The following is a 25,591-nucleotide window of genomic DNA, read 5'->3' on the forward strand; positions in this document are numbered from 1 at the left end:
GGTAGATTGCTGTGCTCACATTTCTGGGTCGGAGAAATGGGGAAAAAGAATGCTTCACAGCTAACAGAACGAGAACTGAAAAGCAGTTAAATCAAACCAAAGGTTCAGACAGGGAGGGAATATTTCCCTGGAGTTTGAGTAGCTGGAAAGTGATTGTGTCCAGGAATAGACAGGATTTTGTTTTACAAGGGTTGAAAGTTTTAAAACTGTTATATTCAGACAGTTTACGTTATTTTCTTTAATTTTATTTGCTGTGCAAAATAACTTTTACAACATTTTAAAACCAAAATTTACAAACCTTTTGTTAAAGATAAATGTTAAATAAAATCCATCAAACCATCCCTCACTGAAAACTGTTGTGGAAGTGCAATCTCCTGGAGAATCCCTGCGAACTCCTTCCTGCCCAGGCTCCATGACTATATACAGACCTGGGGGATAGCAGCAGGAGCAGACCATTCAGCCTTTCAATCCTGCTCCACCATTCAATGGGAAACAGCTGACCATCCAGCTCAGTCTCCTGCTGTGTTCCAATCCCTTTTCATGACTTTACCTTGAAGAACTATATCTAAGTCCTCCTTTGGCTTCACTGCCTTTTGTTCCAGTGATGTTGCTGTGTTACTGTGTGGTTGTAGGCAGGGGTAATGTGATGGTGCTACCTCCTGGAGGATGCACTCAGCGTCCCTCATCATCCTGCAGGAACATCAATTGGGGTTCAGCAACTAGAGATAGAAACCATTTCCAGGATATGGGCATCACGGTCTCAGCCAGCATTTATTCCCCATCTCTAGTTACCCTTGAGAAGATGGTGGGGAGCTGCTGTCTTGTACAATTCACAGTCCATTTGGTGCAGAGAGATCGAAAATGCTGCGATGAGAGTGTTGCAGGATTTTGGCTGAGTGATTCTCTGTCTTTGCTTCTTCAAATGCTGGTTAACTTAATCATGATCTGCACATGACTTTGAGATTTCAGTCTGCAAATCTTCACCATCTAGCACCCTGTATAAAGGAATATGTACATGTTAGAAATTCAGAGCAGACAATTCTACTTACTCTTTTTCCCTTTCTTCCCTCAAAGCTGTAACCCTCCAGCCCACTTACTCTCTCCCACCATTCTGACTCTGCTACCCCCTAATGTACACCCTCCCCATTCCCATGGAGTAACTGATAAACAGATCCATGCCACCACTTCCCGTCCCTGGTTAGACTCTGCACCCTTTCTGGGTTCACTTCCTTTCCCTTCAGTTGCTGCAAGTGAATAATGTAACAGCAGAATGAAACAAAAGGAAAGAAAGGGAGGTGGCAGATCCTGGACAGAAGAGGAACCTTCAATCTGGGAGAATGGATCAGATCCTTCTTCGTTCCCCATTAGTTGATTCCGACCATTACAATGAATTGGGGATGGAGAGTGGTCCTACATGGATGTAGTGATACTTTGACCCCCTCCCCCAACAGATCAATACTATGAGTAAATACGTTCCTCCTCCAGCCAATCACAGTGTGAAAAACTTTCCGTAAAGCATATTTACCCAAAGCACATGCTCCAAAACCCGCACACATTTTGTACATGTACAGTGCCGTGTTTCCCCACACACGTGTGGTCCCTGCCTCAGGGATTGTGGGAGTTGTAGTCCCCATGACGCCATTGGAGCCCTGTCTCTGGAAAGTCAACGAAAAGTGTAGACTGGAGGGTGTTGTGTATCTGATCCCTATTCAGACACACATAACATTTGGATTGTCACTGGGTTTTATTGAAACATCTGCTTCCACAACCTGATTTTCTGATGTAAGGAATATAGATTCAGCCAACTGGGGTGTGGCGAGAATAATAGGAGCAGGAGATTTTAAGCAGAGGTGACTCAATGGTTAGCATTGCTGACTCACAGCGTCAGAGACCTGGATTTGGTTCCAGCCTTAGGCAACTGTGTGGAGTTTACACGTGCTCCCTGCGTCACTGCAGGTTTCCTCTGGGTGCTCGAGTTTCATCCCACAGTCCAAAGATGTGCAGGTAAAGTGGATTGGCTATGCGAAATTCCCAGTGCCCATACCTGTGCAGGTTAAGCCATTAACCATGGGAAATACAGGGAATGGGTGAGTGTGAATGGGATGCTCATGATAGGGTTGGTGTGGACTCCATGGACGATTACCCTATTTCTGCACGGTAGGGCTCCTATTCCATTCTCATATAGAAGAATGTACCTATCTCAATGTGCTGTGTATCTGTGGAATTCCCTATTCAAAATGCGGTAGATGCTAGGACAATGAGCAAATTTACTGAAGAAATACAGATGTTGAATTTGCAATGAATTGAAGGGTAAGAGAGAGCAGGCAGGAAAATCCAGCTGAGACCGAGGTGAGCTCAATCAGCATGGTATTAAATGGTGGAGCTGCATTGCCTCTCCTGTGCCCAGTGCTTATCTTCTTGCGGTAATAACGGAAAAGCTGAATCCAAAACTCACCACCTTCACCAAAGGAGATTTTTGGAAAAAGCAGGATAGTCAGGTGGATTAGCGTTTCAAACTTCGAAAGTAAGGAAGCATGTGGGAGAAAATGATTTTTCAATTTTAAACTGAGGTGAGTTAGACCGGTTATAGTCCAACTTATTTAATTGGATCATGATGAAGGAGCAACGCTCCGAAATCCAGTGTGCTTCCAATTAAACCTGAGGGACTATAACCCGGTGTTGTGAGATTTTTAACTTTGTACACCCCAGTCCAACACCGGCATCTCCAGATCATGTAAACTGAGGGGAGACAGTGATTTATGGTTTTAGACTGTTCAGTACATTCACACCGTCCAGAATACTCTGTTTTGAACATCTATCCTGTACTTTATTACAAAGCCAAGGTCTCTGACAATGAAAACCAAAACATCCAGGTAACATGGCCTCACCTCGTAATCTGATAAAAGACTTGTGATAAATCTGGTTGAATTTAGAATACAGTTGGAAAGCGGGAAGATTAAATCCAATCCCAAGATCCTGTGTTTAAACAAAGGAGACTACAATAGGATGAGGCAGGAGTTGGCTAATGTAGACTGGAAACAAAGACTTTAGGGTGGGACAGTTGACGGACAGTGCGGGAATATCAAATAATCTTTCAAACTGCTCAGCAAAATTATATATCAGTGAAAAGGGAGGACTGTAGGAAATGGAATAATCTGCCGTGGGTGGATAAGGAAATAAGGGAGTCTATCAAACTGAAATAGAAAGCATTCAAATTGGCAAAGACCAAGAAGAAACTAGGAGATTAGAAAAACTTTAAAGATCAACAGAAAGCTGGATGGGATTGGGGGAGAAAAGTGATGAGTAGCTATCCCCAGGGCTGGAATAGCAGTTTACACTGCTAGAGGGGAACCTATTATTTGGGGAACATATGGCCTCTGTAATTGTTGAAGCACTTAACTGTTACCATAGAGATAATCCTGATCAAGTGCAAAATCTCAGCACACTCCAAAAGCTTGTACTTCCAAATAAACCTGTTGGACTATAACTTGGTGATGTGTGGCTTTTAACTTTGCCCACCCCACTCCAACACCAGTTCTTCCACATCAGAATCCTGATAGACAGCCCCACGGAAACTGAAGTGCCGGTCAGATACCTGACTGAGCCACAGGGCCGTGAGGGAGGGGTATGTGGTTTAACCACAAAGTGCTGAGCTGAACTCGACTTTTTTAACTGCCATTGCCATGGAGATAATATTGAGAGACAGCGTCCATTCAAAACACAAACCACAAAGGTATAAGAATGGGAGCGGCACATCGGACAGGCGGGGAGTTACCTGATGCTGCCTGGAGGTGTTCTGCATGAACACTATCCAGAGAGCTGCCAGGTTTCATCAATAAAGACTCAAAGAAGACCTCTCAGAGTTCTGTGCCCAGTTATTCCTATCCAGCAGGGTTCAGGAATATGAGCACACAACAGTCAGTCTTCACAGTGGAGGATACGAAGAACATGCCAGTAATTGAGAAGGAGACTGAGGAAGGTGAAGACCAAGGAACAACCATTATCACGAAAGTGTTAGAGCTGGGTAAGCTAATGGAGCTAAAGGTAGACATGTCTCTTTGCCAGGATGGAATACATCCCAGGGTACTACCAGAGGTGGCGGGAGAAATAGAAAATATATTTGGAGTCAGAGTCCTACAGCAGAGACAGGCCCTTTGGCCCAATCTGGCCCATGCCGGCCAATATGTCCATCCACGCGAACCCATTTCCCTGCACTTGGCCCATCTGCATCTGACCCTTTGCTATCCATGTATTTGTCCAAATGTCTTTTACATGTTGTTAATGTACCCACCTCAACCACTTCCACTGGCAGCTCAGTCCATATACATACCACCTTCTATGTAAAACAGTTGCCCCTCAGGTTCCCTTTCATAATTTCTCCTCTCACCTTAAACTGATGCCCTCTACTCCTTGATTTCCTGGGAAAAAGACTGAGTGCATTCACCTTACCCAAGCCTGTCACAATATTATACACTGCCAGAAATAGATCTCCCCTCTGTTTCCTCTGCTCTAAACAAAAAAGAATCCTCGCTTGTCCAACCTCTCCCTCTAACTCAGACCCCTGAGCCCATTTCTTCTGCACCTTATCCAGTTGAATAACCGAAATCTTCACTGCATTCATCACATTTCCAGTGTCTCCCCACGGCGCTGGAACAGACGTGACATCGCCAACGGATTACAAGCCATGATCGAAAATTAACCCCATTACAACAATCCCGTTTTCATTGTATTTTCCATGGTGCAGGTATCCTTCTGTCTTTCTGGTTGCATGGTTAATTAAAAACTTGTCCTCATACAAAACAAATCTGTAACTTCATTATTCCTGGGAAATGTGACATGTATTTTCAGACTTTTAAAAACAAATGAAAGCTCTCTCCACATTCACCACGCTGACATGGACTTGGCTGTGTCTCAGTAATTTTTCCAGTCACATTGACACTTGAAATATTCGCCCACGGACAGAATACACACCTTTCTTTCCACATGAAAAGGCCAATGATATTCAGATCGGCACGGATTAAGTAACTGTCAAAACTGAACATGAAGTTCAATCTGAATTTCTCATTCACAAATCTGCCCTTTCAGTACCCTACAACAGAGAAAACAAGTCACCACCATTAACACAGGATGGAAATTCATAAGACAATTATAGTATTAAATTGTAGTTTCTTTGTTCCCCCAAAGCTTTAATTCTCAGTCTCACAATTTCTCCCTTCTGTGAACTGAAATCCAAACCAATCTCCTCACCCCTTTCCTCCACACCCAGTTCTAATGCTCTCTCCTCTCGTTGAATTCAGCTTCTTAGCTCCTGCCTGCAGACTAAGGACCAAAACAAAGGTGTGGCACGATGGCACTGCTGCCTCACAGCGTCCGTGTGGAATTTGCATGTTCTCTCCGTGTCTGCGTGGGTTTTCTCCGGGTGCGCCGGTTTTCTCCCACAATCCAAAGATGCATTGGTCAGGTGAATCGGCTAGGCTAAATTGCCCATAGTGTTATGTGCATTAGTCAGAGGGAAATGGGTCTGGGTGGGCTACACTTCCGAGGGTCGGTGTGGACTGGCTGGGCCGAAGGGCATGTTTCCACACTGCAGGAAGTCTAATCTAATCAAATCAATGAATCTGACTCGGAGTCTCCTGGGTGTTGGTGAATCCTCCCCCCACCTCCCAAGGTTTCCTAGTCAGACCAACATTGATTTTTTTTTTCCAATCTGGAACCTCTTATTTATTTCCTCCACACCAACCATTTGATAAGAACCATCCTGCACACACTGGACAAATCACATCTGGTTGAACTAAAATGAACCAAATTAGAACTTTAATTGCAGGCCTACATTTGTTCCTTTCCATAACATTCCTGAATCTTCACCTGAGTTCTGATAACTTTCTGCAAAATGCTCCCCCCACCGATACGCCGACCACTTGTCACGATACCAGGGCAGGGACCAGTCCACTGGGTCCTGTTCTCAGAGGGAGGAAGGGAGGGAGCAGCCAATGACAGATTAATCCCACACATCCAAAGCCTCCCTCACTGGCACTGACCCATACTGCACATACGCCAACAATTGGCCAGCACTGCGCCCGTGCACAGGTCTCCCCTCCTACAGAGCATGCTCCAGATCACACAGGTGCCTGGGTGATTGACAGCAGCTGTGCCCAATAGAGTGGAGGGGGAGGGGCTGCAGGACTGGAACAATGGGATTGTAAACAACGAATGAATGTGGAGGACACTTGGGGATGGACAGGTCAGTGAGGGACAGGAGCAGTGCAGCAGCAGGAGGGGATCCTGGACAAACTGAGCAATGGGAGAGCCTGACAGGAGAGAAACGACAGGATGGTTCTGTTTGGAGACTCAGGCAGGGACAGCTGGGAGACAGTATGGCCTGGTGGCTTGGGCATGATTTCCAATCAGCCTCTTCAAAGCCGCTGTTACCAAACTCTGAACCCGATTCTCTTGGTCCAGAGGTAAGGACACTACCGCCATTTCTTGGTGGGCTAGTGGAAAGAAGGGAAGATTTTCTCAATCTCACTCACATGGAAACTCCATGAGCTCCTCCCACTTACTGTCTACGGTGGGAATGGAGGAGACAGAGCAACTGGAAGGGGGTTCGGGATATAGGGACTGCCTTTCAAAAGGAACTCATCTGTGTTGGTGTTATTAACAAGACTCAGTACACAGTCACCAACACAAAGCTGGTGTATGTGAAATTTATCCAGAATATTAACACCCATAACTGGGTGACGCAGACCCCAATGTACAGAGTTAAGTCCGGGATATTAATAACGGCTTTGTGTGTGAGAAATCACGTCTCATGAACTTGATTCAATTTTTTTGAAGTAACAACAAAGAGGATTGATGACGGCAAAGCGGTAGAAATAATCTACATGGACTTCAGTAAGGCATTCAACAAGGTTCCCCATGGGAGACTGGTTAGCAAGGTTAGATCTCATGGAATACAGAGACAACTAGCCATTTGGATACAAAACTTGTTCAAAGGGAGAAGACAGAGGGTGGTGGTGGAAGGTTGCTTTTCAGATTGGAGACCTGTGACCAGTGGGATGTCACAATGTATCGGTGCTGGATCCTGAAATGTTCATAATTTATATAAATGATTTGGATGTGAATATAGGAAGTAATGTTCGTAAGATGACCCCAAAATTGGAGGTGTAGTGGACAGTGAACAGGATTACCTCAGATTATAATGGGATCTTGATCAGATGGTTGAATGTGCTGAGGACTGGCAGATGGAGTTTAATTTAGATAAATGTGAGGTGCTGCATTTTGGAAAAGCAAATATTAGCAGGGTGAATACACTTAATGATAAGGTCCTCGGGATTGCTGCTGAGAAAGAGACTTTGGAGTACAGGTTCATAGCTCCTTGAAATGCAGAATCACAGGTAGATAGGATAGTTAAGAAGGTGTTTAGTATATTTTCCTTTATTGGTCAGAGCACTGAGTATAGGAGGTGGGAAGTCATATTGCGGCTGTACAGGGCCTTGGTTAGGTCATGCTTGGAATATTGCATGCAATTCTGATCTCTTTCCTATCAAAACAATATTGTGAAACTTGAAAGGGGTCAGCAAAGTATTACAAGCATGTTGCTAGGGTTGGAGGATTTGAACCAAAGGGAGCGGATGAATACACTGTTTTCCCTGGAGCGTCAGATGCTGATGGGTGACCTTATAGAGGTTTATCAAATCAGTAGGGGCATGGATAGGGAAAATACACAAGATCTTTTCCCTGCGGTGGGGAGGAGGCATGATGGGGGATGGGAGACAGAGGGGAGACACCGAGAGGGGGAGGTTGACCGTTATTTTGTAGATTACAACAAAACCCTGTTCCTGTTCTCTCCCTATCCCCTTCAATCCCTCTGAAGGGCTCAGAACAAGTGTACAGTCCCTGGAAAGTAGAGCTTCAGGGTGATCAAGTGCTGAAGGTCAGCTGCCTGACCTGCTGTGCTTTTCCAGCGCCACACTTTAACACAAGCTGGAAGAACAACACCTCATTTTCTACTTGGACATCCTGAACACCTCTATCAAATTCAATAATTTTAGGCCCTGAACTCTCCAATGTCCTAGCGCCCTAGCCTCTTAACCCACACACCAGTCCTTGTTATCATAGAGCATGCCATTACACACTACCTATGGTTCGCCACTAACAGTCCTCATAAACAGCTATTCACCCTCCCCCAGCCAGTTCGTTATCCACTCCGTTGTCCAACTGCTCCCATCTCTTTCTTTGGACTCTATCCCCACCTATCATGTACTCCTTAACCCCTACCTTCTGCATAAAAAGCGACATTTCTTTTCAGTCACATCGGCTCTGAGGAAGGCTCAGCGAATCCAAAATGTTAATTCTGATTTCTCTTCTCAGATGCTGCCAGACCTGCTGAGCTTTTCCAGTACCTTTTGGTTATTGTGAGATTTACAGCATCCGCAGCTCTTTTGGTTCTAATTTACCAGGAATTTCTAATTCAGGTCTAGCCACCTAAAACCGTGTGTTTATCAACATTCCCAGTCCATACAAACTCAATTTCTCTCCCAATCTCTGCTGTCTCTCTCATTCCCTTCACACTCACGGAGTACACCCGCACCATAGTGACAGTGCACCTGCACAGTTTATGGTCACATGTTGGCCCACTGGACCCACCCCTCATTCACTCCCATTGTCTGGAGGATCACATCAACTCTCCTATTGGTCTGAAGCTGCCATCAATCTCACCGGCCCCATTGTGACACGAGTTGTGCGCTCCTCCCAGGAGTATTGGAGGCTGAAGGGTGACCTTATAGAGGTTTATCAAATCATGAGGGGCATGGATAGGATAAATAGACAAGGTCCTTGCCCTGGGGTGGGGGTGTCCAGAACTAGCGGGCATAGGTTCAATGTGCGAGGGGAAATATATAAAAGGGATCAGAGGGTCAACTTTTTTCACAGCAGGTGGTGTGTGTATGGAATCTTCTGTCAGGGGAAGTGGTGGAAGTTGGTAAAACTAGACCATTTGGCATCTGGATGGGTGTATGTATTGGAAGGGTGTAGTGGGATGTGTGCCAAGTGTTGGCAAATGGGACGAGATTAAGTTCGGATATCTGGTCAGCATGGACTAGTTTGACCAAAAGGGCTGTTTTCATGCTGTATATCTCTATGGCTCTGCACTGGCATGAGCTTCAACATTCAGTGAAAGGGGGCAGTATCACAGAGTAGAGGGACTGGGGGCTATTCAGCCCATTGGGGCTGTACTCTCTCTCTCTGGAGATGGTGCCAGTCTGTCCCAACTCACCTCCCATTTGCCTGTAAGAAATCTGCTCCTAGTTGAAATCACTGCTTAACTTTCTGAGTTCCAAGGAGAATTATCCGACCTTCTGCTAACTCTCCACATAGAGAAACGTATCTTATTTTAATGTTTCAGTGTTATCGAGATGTACATCACAGAAACCAACCGTTTGGTCCAACTTGTCCATGCCGATCAGATATTCTAAATTAATCTCGTCCCATTTGACAACACTTGGCCCATAACCTTCTAAACCTTTCCTAATCACTTACCCAATCTTTTAAATGTTGCAATTGTTCCAGCCACCACACTTTCTCTGGCAGCTCATTCCATACACATAGCACGTTCAGCTTGAAAACAATGCCCCTCAGATCCCTTATAAATTGTTTTCCTCACTCCTTAAGCCTGTGCCCCATAGATTTGGACACACCTAACCTGTGAATAAGATCCTGGTTGATCACCCTATCCATGTCCCTCACAATTGTATCAACCACTGAGGTCATCTGTCAGCATCCGATGCTCCAGGGCAAACAGCCCCAGCCTATTCAGCCCATCCCTATATAGCTGAAACCCTCAACCCTAGTAACATCTTTGCACATCTTTTCTGAACCCTCTCAAGTTTCACAATATCATTCCGATAGCGGGGAAAACAGGACTGAAAACAAAATTTCAGAAGTGGCTGAATCAATGTGCTGAACAGCCACAAAATGCCGTCACAACTCGTGTACTCAATCCACTAACCAGTAAAGGCAAGGATACTAAACGCCTTCTTCACTACCCTGCCTATCTATGACTCCACTTTCAGGAACTATGAACCTGCACTCCAAGATCTTTGTTCAGCAACGCTCCTCAGGACCTTTCCATTAAGTGTATTAGTCCTGCCCTGATTTGATTTTCCAAAATGGAGCACCTCACATTTTTCTGAATTAAACTCCATCTGCCACTCCTTAGCCCATTTGTTTGAAGTCCCATTGTAATCTGAGGTAACCTTCTTCCCTGTCCACTGCACCTCCAATTTTGGTATCTATGTAAAGTCACTGACCATGCCTCCTATATTCACATAGAAAACATTTACATAAATGAAGAAAAGCAGTGGACCCAGAAACGATCCTTACAGCATATTGCTCATAGAACATAGAACATTAAAACACAGTACAGGCTCTTCGGCCCTCAATGTCGCGCCGACCTGTCATACCAATCTGAAGCCCATTTAACCAACACTATTCCATGTACGTCCATTTGCTTGTCCAATAACGACTTAAATGTACTTAAAGTTGGTGAATCTACTACCGTTGCAGGCAAAGCATTCCATACACGGACTACTCTCTGAGTAAAGAAATTACCTCTGACATCTGTCCTATATCTATCACCCCTCAATTTAAAGCTATATCTCCTCGTGCTCGCCGTCACCATTCTTGGAAAAAGGTTCTCCCTGTCCACCCTATCTAACCATCTGATTATCTTGTATGTCTCTATTAAGTAACGTATCAACCTTCTTCTCTAACGAAAACAGCCTCAAGTCCCTCAGCCTTTCCTTGTAAGACCTTCCCACCATACCAGGCAACATCCTAGTAAATCTCCTCTGCACCCTTTCAAAGCTTCCACATCCTCCTTATAATGTGGGGAACAGAACTGTACACAATACTCTAAGTGCAGCCTCACTAGAGTTTTGTACAGCTGTAGCATAACATCATGGTTCCGGATTTCGATCCCCCTGTTAATAAAAGCTAAAACCCTGTATGCCTTCTAAACAACCCCGTCAACCTGGTGGCAACTTTCAAGGAAATGTGTACCTGGACACTGAGATCTCTCTGCTCATCTACACTACCAAGAATCATACCATTAGCCCAGTACTTTGCATTCCAGTTACTCTGACCAAAGTGAATCACCTCACACTTGTCCGCATTAAACTCCATTTGCCACCTCTCAGCCCAGTTCTGCAGCTTATCTAAGTCTCTCTGTAACGTACAACATCCTTCGTCACTATCCACAACTCCACCAACCTTCGTGTTGTCTGCAAATTTACTAATCCATCCTTCTACGCCCTCATCCAGGTAGTTTATGAAAATGACGAACAACAGTGGACCCAACGCCGACCCTTGCGGTACACTACTGGCAACTGGACTCCAGGATGAACGTTTCCCATCAATCACCACTGTCTGCTTTCAGCGAGCCAATTACTGATCCAAACTGCTTTATCTCCCACAATCCCATCCTTCCGCATTTTGTACAATAGTCTACTGTGGGGAACCTTATCGAACGCGTTGCTGAAATCCATATACACCACATCAACCGGTTTACTCTCACCTATCTGTTTGGTCACCTTCTCAAAGAACTCAATAAGGTTTGTGAGGCACGACCTACCCTTCACAAAACCGTGCTGACTATCCCTAATCAAATTATTCTTTTCTGGATCATATCTCTTATAACCTTTTCCAACACTTTACCAACAACTGATGTAAGGCTCACTAGTCTATAATTACCAGGGTTGTCTCTACTCCCCTTCTTGAACAGGGGAACCACATGTGCTATCCTCCAGTCTTCTGGCACTATTCCTGTAGACAATGATGATTTAAAGATCAATGCCAAGGCTCGGCAATCTCTACCTTGGCTTCCCAGAGGATCCTGGGATAAGTTCACTGGGCCAAATGGGTTTTATCTATTTTCACACTCTGCAAGATTTCTAATACCTCTTCCTCATGAGCCTTAATCCCACCTAGTCTAGTAGCCTGTATCTCAGTAATCTCAACAACATTGTCATTTTCTAAAGGGAATACTGTTGAAAAATATTCATTTAGTGCTTCCCCTATCTCCTCTGACTCTACACACAACTCCCCACTACTATCCTTGATTGGCCCTAATCTTATTCGTCATTCTTTAAATACCTATAGAAAGCCTTAGGGTTTACCCTGTTTCTATCCGCCAACAATTTCTCATGTGTCCTCCTGGCACTTCTGAGCTCTTTCTTTAGGACTTTGCTGGCTATTTTGTAACCCTCAAGCGCCCTAACAGACGCTTCACATCTCATCCTAACATAAGCCGCCTTCTTCCTTTTGAAGAGAGATTCCATTTCCTTTGTAAACCACAGCTCCTGCACTCTACAGCTTCCGCCCTGCCTGACAGGTATATACTTATCTCGGACAAATAGGACCTTTTTCTTGATCTTTGAGGGTCCCTATTCTCTGCCTGCTTACTCGTTTATCCTTAGTGTATTTCTGGAATCTCTGGGAACCTATTTCCCAAAGCTCTCTCATGTCCCGTTTTTGCTCTCCTGGTTTCCCTCGAGGAGACTCCGACTGCCCCTATACTCCTCCAGGAATTTACACAAACCCAGCTGTCTGCACCTGCCGTATCGCTCCTTCATTTTCTTGACGAGACTCTCAATTTCTCTCGACAGGCAGCATTCCCTACACTACCTATTAAGGCCTTAACAGGAACATACTGTCTGTGTACTCTCGTTGTTGCAGGCCTATGGACGCAATGGCAGATGAGGACAAAGAAGCAATCATTCTCAGTAAAGAGGTGGTGTTGGGAAAGATAACAGCCGAAAGGTAGATGGGTCTCCTGGCCGTGATGGAGTGCATCCCAGGGGACGTTAACAGATGGCAGTGGGTAAATAGCAAATGCACTCGTGATAATTCACTAAAATTTGCTGGACTCTGGGACAGCTCTGACAGATTGGCAAGCTACAAATGTGATGCGAATATTTTAAAATGGACCTGTTAGCATAACTTCTTTGGTGGGGAAAATGCCCGATCTCTTAAGGAAGAAATAGTGAGCTATGTGGATAGAAATTATCTCATTGAGCAGACACAGCATCGATTCATGAAAGGTAGACTTCACTAAGATGAGTGGTAGAGCAATGTGTGCCGAGGCCACTGTAAGTCTGCACAGGGATACAGATAGGCTATGTGAGTGGGTAAGGATCTGGCAGATGAAGGACAAGATTGGGAAACGTGAAGTCATCCATTTTGGTCAGACTAACAGCAAACTGATGATGAAATGGTGAAAACTTGCAGCATGCTGCTGTGCAGAGGGAGCTGGGTGTCCTTATGCACGAATCACAGCAAGTTGGTTTTCAGGTACAGCAGGTAATTAAGACAGTGAAGGGAATATTGTCCTTCATTGCTAGAGGGATGGTTATGCTGCAGCTGTACAGGGTGCTGGGGAGGCTACACCTGGAGTACTGTGTACAGGTTTGGTCCCCTTACATTCGCAAAGATGTACTGACACAGGAGGGTGTGTAGAGGAGGGTCACTAGTTTCAGTCAGGATTTCAGAGGGTTGGCGGATGCAGAGAGATTGAGGAAACTGGTAGTATGCTCATTGGAATTTCGAAATATGGGAGGTTGGATGGGAAAAAAAATAAAATTATGAACGGAGTAGATAAGATAGAAGCAGGGAGGTGATTTCCGCTAGGGGTCGCTTAAACTAGGGAGCAGAGCATCAAAATAAGGGGGTATCAGATTTAGGACTGAGTTCAGGATGGACTTCTTCAGCTAAATCTGTGAATCTGTGGAATTTGCTGCTGAGTGCAGCAGTTTAGGTTATCGACTTGACTATCGTTAGGTCAAAAGGTAGATTTGTGAACAGGAAAGGAATTAAGGGTTATGGTGAGAGAACAGGAAAGTGGAGCAGAGGCCATGAAAAGATCAGCCCTGATCTTATTAAATGGAAGAGCAGGCTTGAGGGGCCATGTAGCCTACTCCTGCTCCTCTTTCTTATGTTCTTATGTTCCCACTTTCCAGCCTGGGAATAGCAAAGGAATACCTTGTACTGTCAAAATTCGCCTTTGTCCAATTTAGAACACCATTTAGATCTGGTCTATTATTTTCTGTAACTATTTTAAAACTAGTAGAATTATCAAAGAACCCTGACAGCGTGGAAGTAGGCCATTCAGCTCATCACAACCACACGGACCCTCAGAGACTCCTACCTTACCACTGCATTCCCCATGGCTAATCCACCTAGCGTGCACATCCCTGAACAATATGGGCAATTCAGCCTGGAATATCCACACAACCTGCATATCTTTAGATAATGGGAGGAAACCAGAGCAAATAGACGAAACCCACGCAGATAGTAACAACAAGGTGATGATCCCTTTCTTATTTCCCAGTTCCACCAAAATAACTTCACTGGACGTACTCCCAGGAATATCCTCCCTCAGCACAACTGTAATGCTACCTCTAAACAAAAAGGCCACTCCGCCTCCTCTCATGTCCCCCTTCCTATCCTTCCTCTTGCATCGATACCCTGGAACATTACGCTGCCAGTCCAACCCATCTCTGAGTAACGTTTCTGTAATACCCATGATATCCCAGTGCCACGTTCAAAACCATACCCTGAGCCCATCTGCTTTCCCTGTCAGGCCTCTTGCATTGAAGTAAATGCAGTGTAACTTGTCAGTTCCACCTGGTTCTGTGCCTTGCCCTTGCCTGTCTTGACTGTCTGACTTCTGAACTGTACCAGCCTCAGACTTACCTCTTTTCTCACTATCTCTTTGGGTTTACCCTCACTGGATTAATGCCACCTGAGTAACACTAGCAAATCTCCCTGCCTGGATATTAGACACTTTCCAATTCAGGTACAATCCATCCTTCTTATGCAGGTCAACTCTACTCCAGAGGAGCTTACAATGATCAAAAGATGTGAATCCTTCTGCCCTACACCAGCTCCTTAGCCAATCATTCATCTCCTCCATCCTGCTATTCCTACTCTCACTAGCATGTAGCACCAGAAGTAATGCAGATATTATGGTCGAGGACCTACTTTTTTATATTCCAGGCTAATTTGCTATATTCTCTCATCAGGACTTCATCTCTTCCCCTTCCTATGTCATTGGTACCAATGTACAATGACCTCTCACTGGTCATTCTTCCCTTTGAGAATATTCTGCTACCTGTCCGAAACATCCTTGATCCTGGCACCAGGGAGGTACCACCCCATTCTGATGTCTGTCAGCTACAGAAAGGGCAGTCTGTGCCCAACTACAGAGTCCCTTATCATCCTTGAGCGTTTGGAATCTGATATACCTCTCATTATAGTCGAGCCAGTCTCAGTAGCAGTAACTTGGCTGTCAGTGCAAAATTCCCCTGAGAGTCTATGACCACCTACATTATCCATAATAGTATACTTGTTTCAGATGGGGATAGCCACAGGAGACTCCTTCTCTACCTACCTCCCTCTCCTACCTTTCCGAGAGGTAACCCATCTACCTGACTGTATCGGCAGTTTTTCGGCCTGAAACTGCCACCTATCACACATCCTGACTTTTGTAAATTCTTCATTACCATTAAGCACCGCTCCATCTGATCCATGTGATCCAAGAGGATTTGCATCACTTCCTGTAGGCTATCCTCAGGATCATTCAAACTCCCCCTACTCTCCTCCAGGAAGTGCACATCACTGTACGAATGGCCATCTCTGCACCTTAATCTGTAGACCCAGAAAAAGGCAGAGTCTTACAGCTTTACAAAAGACTACTCTCGAATACATTAGTGCCTGTATTTTACATTTAAAACATTCAACCAAAAGATCATAACAGAGGCACTTAAACTAGTAAACACTCACCCTACTGAATGTTGCAGATTTGAAAAAGTAAAACAGAGTAAGATTTACCTTTGAAGAGACTGAAACCCACTGAGCTGATCCCCAGCCGTGAGTCACAGACATACAGCACGGAAACAGACCCTTCAGTCAAACTCGTCCATACCGACCAGTTTTCCGAACCTAATCTCGTCCCATTTGCCAGCACTTGGTCAATATCCCTCTAAACCCTTCCTATTCATATACTCATCCAGATGCCGAATAAATGTTGCAATTGTACCAGCCTTCACAACTCCCTCTGGCAGCTCATTCCATAAACACAACACCGTCGCATGAAAAAGTTGCCCCTTAGGTCCCTTTTATATCTTTTCCCTCACGCTAAATCTATACCCTCTAGTTCTAGACTCCCCCACTCCAGTGAAAATCCCTTGTCTATCTATCTGATCCATGCTCATGATTTTATAAACCTTTGAGATCACTCCTCAGCCTCTGACGCTCCAGGGAAAACAGCCCCAGCCTGTACAGCCTATCCCTATATCTCAAATTCTCCAACCCTAGCAACATCCTTATAAATCTTTTGTGAACCTTTCAAGTTACACAACATCTTTGTGATAGGTGGAGAACAGAATTGCGCACAATATTGCAAGAGTGGCCAAACCAATGTCCTGAACAGCCGCAACATGACCTCCCAACTCTCTTACTCAATACTCTGACTAATCAACGAAATCATACCAAACACCTTCACTATCCTATCTACCTGCACCTCTCCTTTCAAGGAGCTATGAACCTGCACAGCAAGGTCCCTTTGTTCAGCAACACTCCCCAGGACCTGACCATGATGTGTATCAGTCCTACTAAGCTTTGCTTTTCCAAAATGCAGCACCTCGCACTGATCTGAATTGAACTCCATCTGCCACTCCTCAGCCCATTTGCCCATCTGATCAAAATCCCATTGAAATCTGAGGTAACCTTCTTCACTGTCCACTACACCTCCAATTTTGGTGCCATCTACAAACTTACTAACTATACCTCCTGTGTTCATATCCAAATCATTTATATAAATGATGAGAGGTAGTGGACCCAGCACGATCCTTGTGGCACTCCACTAGTCACAGGCCTCCAATCTGAAAAATAATCATCCATCACCACCACCCTATGTCTTCTGCCTTTGAGCCAGTTCTATATCCAAATGGCTACTTCCGTGAGATCTAACCTTGCTAACCAGTCTCCCATGGGGAACCTTGTCGAACACCTTACTGAAGTCCATATAGATCGCATCTACTACTCTTCTCTCATCAATCCTCTTTGTTACTTCTTAAAAACCAGATCGAGTATGTGACACATGATTTCCCATGCAGAAAGTTATGCTGACTATCCCTAATCAGTCTGTGCTTTTCCAAATACACGCAAATCCTGTCGCTCAGGGCTCCCTCCAACACCTAGTCTAGCACAGCATCTGTAGTTCCTGGGCTTGTCCAAACTGCCTTCGTTAAATAGTAGCGCCGTATTAACCAACCCGCAGTCTTCTGGCACCTCAGCTGTGACTATCAATAATACAAAAATCTCAGCAAGAGGCCCAGAAATCACTTCCCTCGCTTCCCACAGAATTTTAGGGTACAACTGATCAAAGCCTGGGGATTGATCCACCTTTATGCGTTTCCAGACATCCCGTACTCTGTAGTATGGACATTTTTCAAGATGTCACCATTTATTTCCCCACATTCTACATCTCCCGTGTCCTTCTCCACAGTAAATACTGATGCAAAATATTGCATCTTGATAAAACAAACGAGGGCAGGACTTACACTAATTAAAAGTAAGGCTTTGAGTAGTGATATGGAACAAAGAGACTGAGAGGTACAGGTCTTCTTAGTCTGTGTCACATGTAGACAGGGTGATTAAGAAGGTGGTTAGCACACTTATCTTCATTGCTCAGACCTCTGAGTACCAGAGTTGGGAATTTAGGTTGAGGCTGTACAGGATGCTGGGGAGGCCTCTTCTAGAATACTGTGTCCAGTTCTGGTTGTGCTGTGATAGGAAGGATATTATTAAATTGGAGCGGATTCGGAAGAGACTAACCGGGATGTTGCCATGAATGGAGGGATTGTGTCACAAGGAGAAGCTGGATAGGCTGGGATGCTTTTTCACTACAGCGTAGGAGGTTGAGGGATGACCTTAAAGGATTATAAAACCATGAAGCGTGTAGATAAGGGGGAGGGGGGGATTCAAGACCTGGGTGCATACAATTTGAAAATAGAGGAGAAAGGTTTAAAAAATAAATTGGGGATTTATTTTTACCTTTACATGTGTGAAGTGAACTCCCAGAAAAAGAGGCAGCTGTGAATACAATTACAATGTTTAAAAGACATTTAGACAAGTCCATAAATAGGAAATATTTGGATGAATGTGGACCAAGCGGAGGCAGGTGCGATTAGATTAGTTGGGAATTATGGTCAACACGGACTGGTTTAACCACAGGGTCTGTCTCTGTTCTGTATCATTTTAGGACTCAAACTCTCGCTATCTCTGAATTCCTCCATGCTCACAACTCCCCAGATCACTGTCACCTCATCCAGGCTAAACTCTTCCTTATCTCTAGAAATCCTCTCTCGCCTCAGAACCATCACTATCTCTGGTATCACAAGCATCTCTGTAACATCCTCCAATTGCCTCCCATCTCATCACCCACCCTCACGATCTCTAATCTTGACAACCCCCACAAATCTGTCCTTCTCCACAGTAAACACTGATGCCACTCGTTTAGTATCCCCCCCAACAACCCCATCTCCTGTGTCTTCACACATAGGCTGCCTTGCTGATCTTTGAGGTGGCCTATTCTCTCTCTCGTGACCCATTTGCTCTTAATGTATTTGTAAAAACCCTTTCCCTATTCGCCAAAGCGGTGTCCTGTCCCCTTTTTGCCTGACTGATTTAACTCTTAAGTATACTCCTCTTGCCTCTATACTCGAAGGATGTTTGTGATTTTTGGATTGGAATAAATGCAAAATATTACATCTTGGTAAAACAAACGAAGGCTGGACTTAGACTGATTAAAAGTTGGGCCTCGGATAGTGATATGGAACAAAGAGACCGAGGGGTTCAGATCTTTGAAGTATGTGTCACATGCAGACGGGGTGGTTCAGAAGGGGTTTAGCACATTTGCCTTCATTGCTCAGATCTTTGAATATAGGCGTTGGGACATTATGTTGAGGTTGTACAGGATGTTGGGGAGGCCTCTTCTGGAATACTGTGCCCAATTCTGCTTGTGCTGTTATAGGAAGGATATTATTAAATCGGAGCAGGTTCAGAAGAGATTTACCAGGATGGTGATGGGAACGGAGGGATTGAATTATAAGCAGAGTCTGGATAGGTTGGGTCCTTTTTCACTGGAGCACAGGAGGCTGAGGGGTGAACTTATTAGAGGTTTATAAAATCCTGAAGAGTTTTGGTAATGTGAACAGCAGGTGCCCTTTCCAGGAGGGGGCGCGATTCAAGATTGGGGACATCCTTTTCTCAAATTAAAAAGTAAGGCTTTAAAAAGAAGTTCCGATGTTATTTTTTGTTTTTGCACAAGAGTGGTTCACATGTGGAATAAACTTGCAGAGGACGTGGTAGATGTGAATGCAATTACAATTTCAGGGTGGCACAGTGGCTCAACGGTTAGCACTGCTACCTCTCAGCGCCAGGGACACAGGCTCAATTCCTGTATTGGGTGAATGTCCATGAGGAGTTTGCATATTCTTCCCCATGACAGTGTGGGTTCCTCCAGGTGCTGCCGTTTCCTCCCACAATCCACAGATGTACAGGGTAGGTGACCTGACCGTGCTCAATTGCCCATAGTGTTCAGGAATGATTGGGTTGAGTGAATTAGTCGGGGTAAATGTAGAGCAAAAGGGTAGGGGAATGGGATTCTAATAGGAAAACAACATTTGGACCCGTATATCAACAGGGAATGCTAGGATGGACTTGGACCAAGTGGAGGCAGGTGCGATTAGTTCAGTTCGAATTTATGGTCGACACAGACTGGTTGGACCACAGGGTCTGTGTCGATGCTGTGTAACTTTATGACTCGTTATCTCTGTAAATTCCTCTATGTTTGGAACTCTCCCTATCAGTGCCACCCCATCCAGCCTTACAAATCCTCCACATCTCTATAATTCCACTCCAGCCTCAAAATTCAAAAACCTCTATCACAAATATCTCTATCTCTGTAACATCCTCCATCCTCACAATCCTTTCCAACTTGCATCTCCTCCAGCTTCATTATCCTCCCCATGTCTAATCCCCTCCAGTCTCTCAAAGCTCTGCTATATGTGCCTTTCTTTATTTCCAGCTTTCAGGATGCCCAATGTTTATTTCTCACTTGATGATTGCCCTTTACAATTCCTGCGCTGAGCTTCTGAATTTCCTCTTAAATCTCTGCGTCTCACTTTCCTCCCAAGAAAATCGACCAATCATGTGTCATCTATTCTAGTATCACCGTTTCTGACCTGATGTCCAATGGAGCCTGTCATATTCCTATAATAAACATCTCAGCGGTCTACAGAACAGAAAAACGCTCTGGTGGTCCATCGAATCTGAGAGAAAGAAAACTACGACTGAAAACTACCACCATACTATTATCCTCCTCTATTTTCCAGTACATGTGGAAAAGTGTCATCTATCATGGCATAGCAAGTGCACACTAAATACATCTCAAATGATTTCGGGATTTGTGTCTCCCACCCTCACAGACAGTGAGGTTTAGTGCAAGTGTTGCTCGATGATGACATCACCCACGGGAACACAGAGCAGCTGGGTCTGTGCAAACCAGAGTTTGCCCACACATTGGGAAGGATGGCAGGGTCCCTGAGAGGGGGCACAGGAGAGTTACCAGGATGGTTCAAGGAATGGGGGATTTTAGTTGCAGGGACATGGGTGTTGTTAATACATATCAAGAATATCCATCTACAATAGATGGACTCTTGTTCTCAACCTCTCCCCTTGCCTGGGCTGTGGTAACCTTCAGGTTAAACCACCACCAGACATCTCTCCCTAATGAGAGAGCAGCCCTATGGTCTGGTAGGACAATGCTGACTTTACCTTTTACACAGTGATGCCACTGTGCATCGGGGGTGGAGAGAGGGAATGCTGAAGGTGGTGGATGGGACACCACTCAGGCACAGTGCTTTGTCCTGGAGGATGTTCGCTTTCTTTAATACTGTTGAGGGCTGCACTGATGAAGGCAAGTGGAGAATGTTCCAACACGATCCTGATGTGTACCTTATAGAGAGCAAACAGACACTGGGGAATCAGGGGTTTGGGGAAACTGAGGTGTTCTCGTTGTAGCAAAGGAAATTGAGGGGAGCTGAGAGACAAGTGCTTACAAAACATATACAACAGGATGTTAAACCTTGCACTCATCAACTCATCATAAAAGGATTACTGGACACATATTTAAGATTTTGGGGAGATCTATTGACAGGACGGTTTGATTCAAAGGAGAATTTTTACGCAGAAAATGGAATTGAGCTGGAACAAAATACTCACACACAGTGCAAATATCCAGGTCCTGAGGTCCTGATGAATGGAGTAATTCAATCAGAGTTTGGCATTACAGTTACTGAGATTGCCATCTGAATATCCACCTGTAGTATCCTGTAATACAAATTTATAAAATCTGTCACTGTCAGTTCAGGTTAGAAACTCACACCATCCCCTCCTCCTGGTCCAGGATGACTGTACATATTACCCCTTGTGGAGGTCAGTAGTCAGTTCAGGGGGAAATCTGTGTGGGTTTCTATGATTTTCCAACTTGGGACTTCATGTGACTGAACAGGGCAGATCTTTGACACATGGGACAGAATGTTCCAAGAGTCAGTGAGATTTGGAGAGCAGGATTTCCTTCCTTTTCTTTCCTTCCGTTCTGCCGCTGTGCCTCATCAATAAGACATGGGGGGGGGGGGGGGTGAAAGGCTCATGCAGCTCGATGGGCAAGTTGTCTCCATTCTGACCAAAGGGCAGCAAGATCCTCCCAGTCATTCCAAAGAGTCTCTCTGAAAAGACAGCAACTCAGCATGCTTCCCACTGCCTGGTGCTCCCTGGAAAGATTTAGAAGAATGAGGGGGGAGTCTCCTAGAAAATGTAGAACAGTAAAATTCCAAAAGGATTATAAACAGTTTACAGAGATGGATTCGGAGAAGTGGACAAGTTGGTAAATGGAGCATAACTTGGGATAATGTGAAGTTGTTCATTTTGGAGGAGGTAATAAAAGAACAGAGGACTATTTAAATGGTGGAAACTGTAGAAAGCTGCAACACAAAAGGGACCCAGGGGGTAACTGTGCAGGAAACACAGAAAGCTAGCACACAGTTACAACAGGTCATCAGGAAGGGGAATGGAATATTATTCCTGATTTCAGGGGATTTGCAGTATAAGAGTTTGGAGTATATACCTGAGAGCCACTTTATATATGCGAGTGAGACCACATATGGAGTAATGAGAGAAATTTTGGTCCCTTTATTTAAGGAAATACATCACTTCATCGGAAGCATTCAGAGAAGATTTACTGGGATGATCCCTGGTTTGCAGGGACTATCTTTTAAGAAAAGGCTGAAGAAGTTGGGACTGGACTCATTGGATTTGGGGGAGAATGAGAGGCGATCTTATTGAAACATAGGCTTATTAAGGGGTATGTCAGGGTAAATACTGAGAGGATGTGTCCCATCATGAGGGATCCTAGAACCAGATTCTGGGTCAGTTGCAGAATCAAGGGTTCTGTTTTAGATTTGTCAACTTTAATGCAACACAGACATGGGTAAGGGGTTTCAGTAGCAATGGAGCTGGGGTGAGGTGGAGAAAAGCAACATTTTAGAGATTGGAATTCCAGGTGTTTGCAATTGTGTAGATGTCTGATCAGAAGGTTACCTTGGGGTCAGAACATGAGAGCAATATTGTTAAGTTCTGCCTCAGGCATTTCCCAGTAAGAGGGAGGGGCTGAGCAGTAAGGGAAAGTAATTTGTAATAGCAACTGAAGGCAATGGGTTTAACCATTGCAGTGTTTCAGTGGAGGAAATTGCAGCCAATCGAGTGGTAAGCAGTTTGATGAATGAGTAACAGTGGAGCAATAGAGAGGGATGATCGGGAGAGAGAGCTGGGCATCGTCAGTGTACATGGGAAACCGATACGATGTCACCTCCTGGCAGTGTGTAGGTGAGATACAGGAGGGGACAAAGATAGATCCTGGATGGACACCACATATGAGGAATTCAGAAAGGAACGGGAGAGTGGAGATGGAGCAGGATTTTCCAACAACCTTGAGGTCAAGTATTAGTTCTTAGCAGAATTGGAAAGAAGGACATAACCAGAAAAGACAGACAGAACAACGAAAAATATTTGTGAATTGGGGAGGGGGAGTGATGAGGAGGGGCCCGACTCCAAAACTGCTATTTCTACATCAGTGACATCACCCAACTCCACCATAGTCTCAGCCCATTTACTGAAATACTCGTCCATCCCTGTGTTATCTCCAGACTACGTTATCCAAACACAGTCCTGGCCAGCCTCCCACATTCAACTTACATATAATCCCAAGAGTATCGAAAACCCTCCTGCCCGAGTGCTCACTTGCACCAAAACTTGTTGATTCATCAAAAGGCTCCTTCCAAGCAACAATTTAAAATTCTCTCCCTTGATGTAATTCCTGGCTGTGAACATCCCTGTCTCCCTGCACCACACAACCTGAGAGACCTCGACAACTCATTTTCTTTCAGACTCCCAAAGGTGCATTTATGTATTGCTTCACCAGTCTGGCTGTTTCGACACGGTCAAGGGAACAAAGTCTGGAATTCGCACCCTGACCCTCTCAGACTTGCTTTCCTCCTTTAATGTATTCCTGAAAACCTGCTTATTTGGCAATACTTTTGATCACCTGACCTAATATCCCCATCTGTGGCCTTATGTCAGAAATTCTCAATTTCTGTGAAATTATAAAAATGATAAAAACACAAACCGTTGTTGATTTGCACACACATTGTCAACTCTTCACTGTCACTGAGTGAATAATCTGTAACATCTCTTACCCAAGTCACCACACCAACTGCAGCTGTACAAGGAAGTCAAACATCACCCTCTCCACAGGCAATGGGGCTTTGGCATTAATCACTGGTGTCTGTGGAGAGAGAAACACATAGTTGATATTTCAGGGAGTGCTAAATGCATTACAGGAAGTGAGAATGTTGCAGAATTTGATGGTCAGAAATGGAAGGAAAATGCACTCTTTTGTTGAAAAAAAGATTTATTCACTGGCAAAGATACTGTGGAAAATTTAGTCCGTTGAGAGAGCAGCACATTGTCAGGGGTTGGGCAGCAGAGGAAAATTAACTTACAAAAGGTCTGTGAAAGTAACAGTAAAACACTAAACAAGCCAAACAGCCTGTGCCCAAAGACTTTAACTCCCCTTCCCGCTCCACCAAAGATATGCAGGTCCTGGGCCACCTCCACCGCCAAATCCCAGGCATCTGATGGCTGGATGAAGAACGCCTCATCATCTGTGTTCAGATCCTCCAATCACATGGGATCAATGTGGATTTCACCAGTTTCCTCATTTCCACTCCACCCACCTTATCCCAGATCCAGCCTTCCAACTCGGCACTGCCCTTTTGACCTGACCTACGTTTCCATCTTCCTTCCCACCAATCAGCTGCTGCCTGACCTGCTGTGCTTTTCTAGCATCACACTCTTTGACATTGAAAACATCCTGACTCTGACACTGTGTAAATCCTGCCCTATCACTCCCTGCCAAGGAAGGCTGTGCATGCGTCCCCCTACAGCTTGCCCCTCTCAAAGTTGGCAGCCACACACATGTCCCGTGGATCACTGCCCCCAATAAAGATGGCGGCGATCACTCACACCTTTCACCATTTGAAGCATTTTCCCGTTTGCCACAAACACAGGCCTGGGATTTTCAAATTTGTGTTTTCCGATGTGCACTAAGTTCTGTAAAACGTCTCAGCCCGTTCCATTAAAATTTCCTTCTCTTCCTGATCAATATGTCTTTCCTTAACCATGCCCTGCACCTTCACACATTTCCAATGCCTTGATCACAACATCACAGTGCTGCCAGTGAAGCTTATCACGTGGTATCACTTTATTCCTGATGAAGGGCTTTTGCCCGAAACGTCGATTTTGCTGCTCCTTGGATGCTGCCTGAACTGCTGTGCTCTTCCAGCACCACTAATCGAGAGGCTTATCACGTGGTTGAGTGTAGCCACGCCCCTCATTCACTCAGACCAACCGGCACTACCTTGTCTTTCAGCCCCGTCCCCATCCTTTTATTGGTCCTGCACTGAGATCAATCACCAGAGGCCCTTTGTGGGCTGGAGCATGCTCAGTGCTTCCTGCTTTTGCTGCTGTTTATCAGGTATAAGAGAGAGAGTGTTCATTCCTGTTTCTCCTAATGTCAGACATTAACAACAACGACCTGCATTGTATGGAGCCTTTCACACTGACAAATCTCCTAAAGTGCTTCACGAATGCTGGAAATGTTGATTAAAGAGAACAACTTTAAGATACATCTTTGAGGAGTATAGAGGGGGTTGGGAAGGATATTTAAGAGATTTTTAGATCAGTCAAACCGTCTAAAGAGCAACCCACCCAGACCAATTCCCCTACATCTAACACGACGGGCAATTTAGCATGGCCAATTCACCTAACCTGTACATTTTTGGACTGTGGGAGGAAACCGGAGCACCCGGAGGAAACCCACGCAGACACTGGGAGAATGTGCAAACTCGACACA

General features: G+C 44.8%; 1 long non-coding RNA gene across 4 annotated transcripts in view; it reads right to left on the reverse strand.

The window, feature by feature from the left end:
- Positions 1-223: 223 nt before the first annotated feature.
- LOC140472385 (uncharacterized) overlaps positions 224-25,591 on the reverse strand; it is a 32,090-nt gene continuing 6,722 nt past the window's right edge. The window contains exons 3-7 of one of the 4 annotated variants that reach the window (XR_011957605.1): positions 23,874-23,962; positions 21,343-21,450; positions 15,558-15,702; positions 4,972-5,089; positions 224-995 (exon numbers count right to left, since the gene is read on the reverse strand). This is a non-coding gene — a long non-coding RNA (uncharacterized lncRNA). Of the gene's footprint in view, positions 996-4,971; positions 5,090-15,557; positions 15,703-18,111; positions 18,151-20,895; positions 21,076-21,342; positions 21,451-23,873; positions 23,963-25,591 lie in introns of all 4 variants that reach the window. The other 3 variants (XR_011957606.1, XR_011957604.1, XR_011957603.1) reach the window with 3 other exon arrangements.

The sequence above is a fragment of the Chiloscyllium punctatum genome, unplaced genomic scaffold (genome assembly GCF_047496795.1).
Source record: "Chiloscyllium punctatum isolate Juve2018m unplaced genomic scaffold, sChiPun1.3 scaffold_307, whole genome shotgun sequence".
NCBI lineage: Eukaryota > Metazoa > Chordata > Chondrichthyes > Orectolobiformes > Hemiscylliidae > Chiloscyllium > Chiloscyllium punctatum.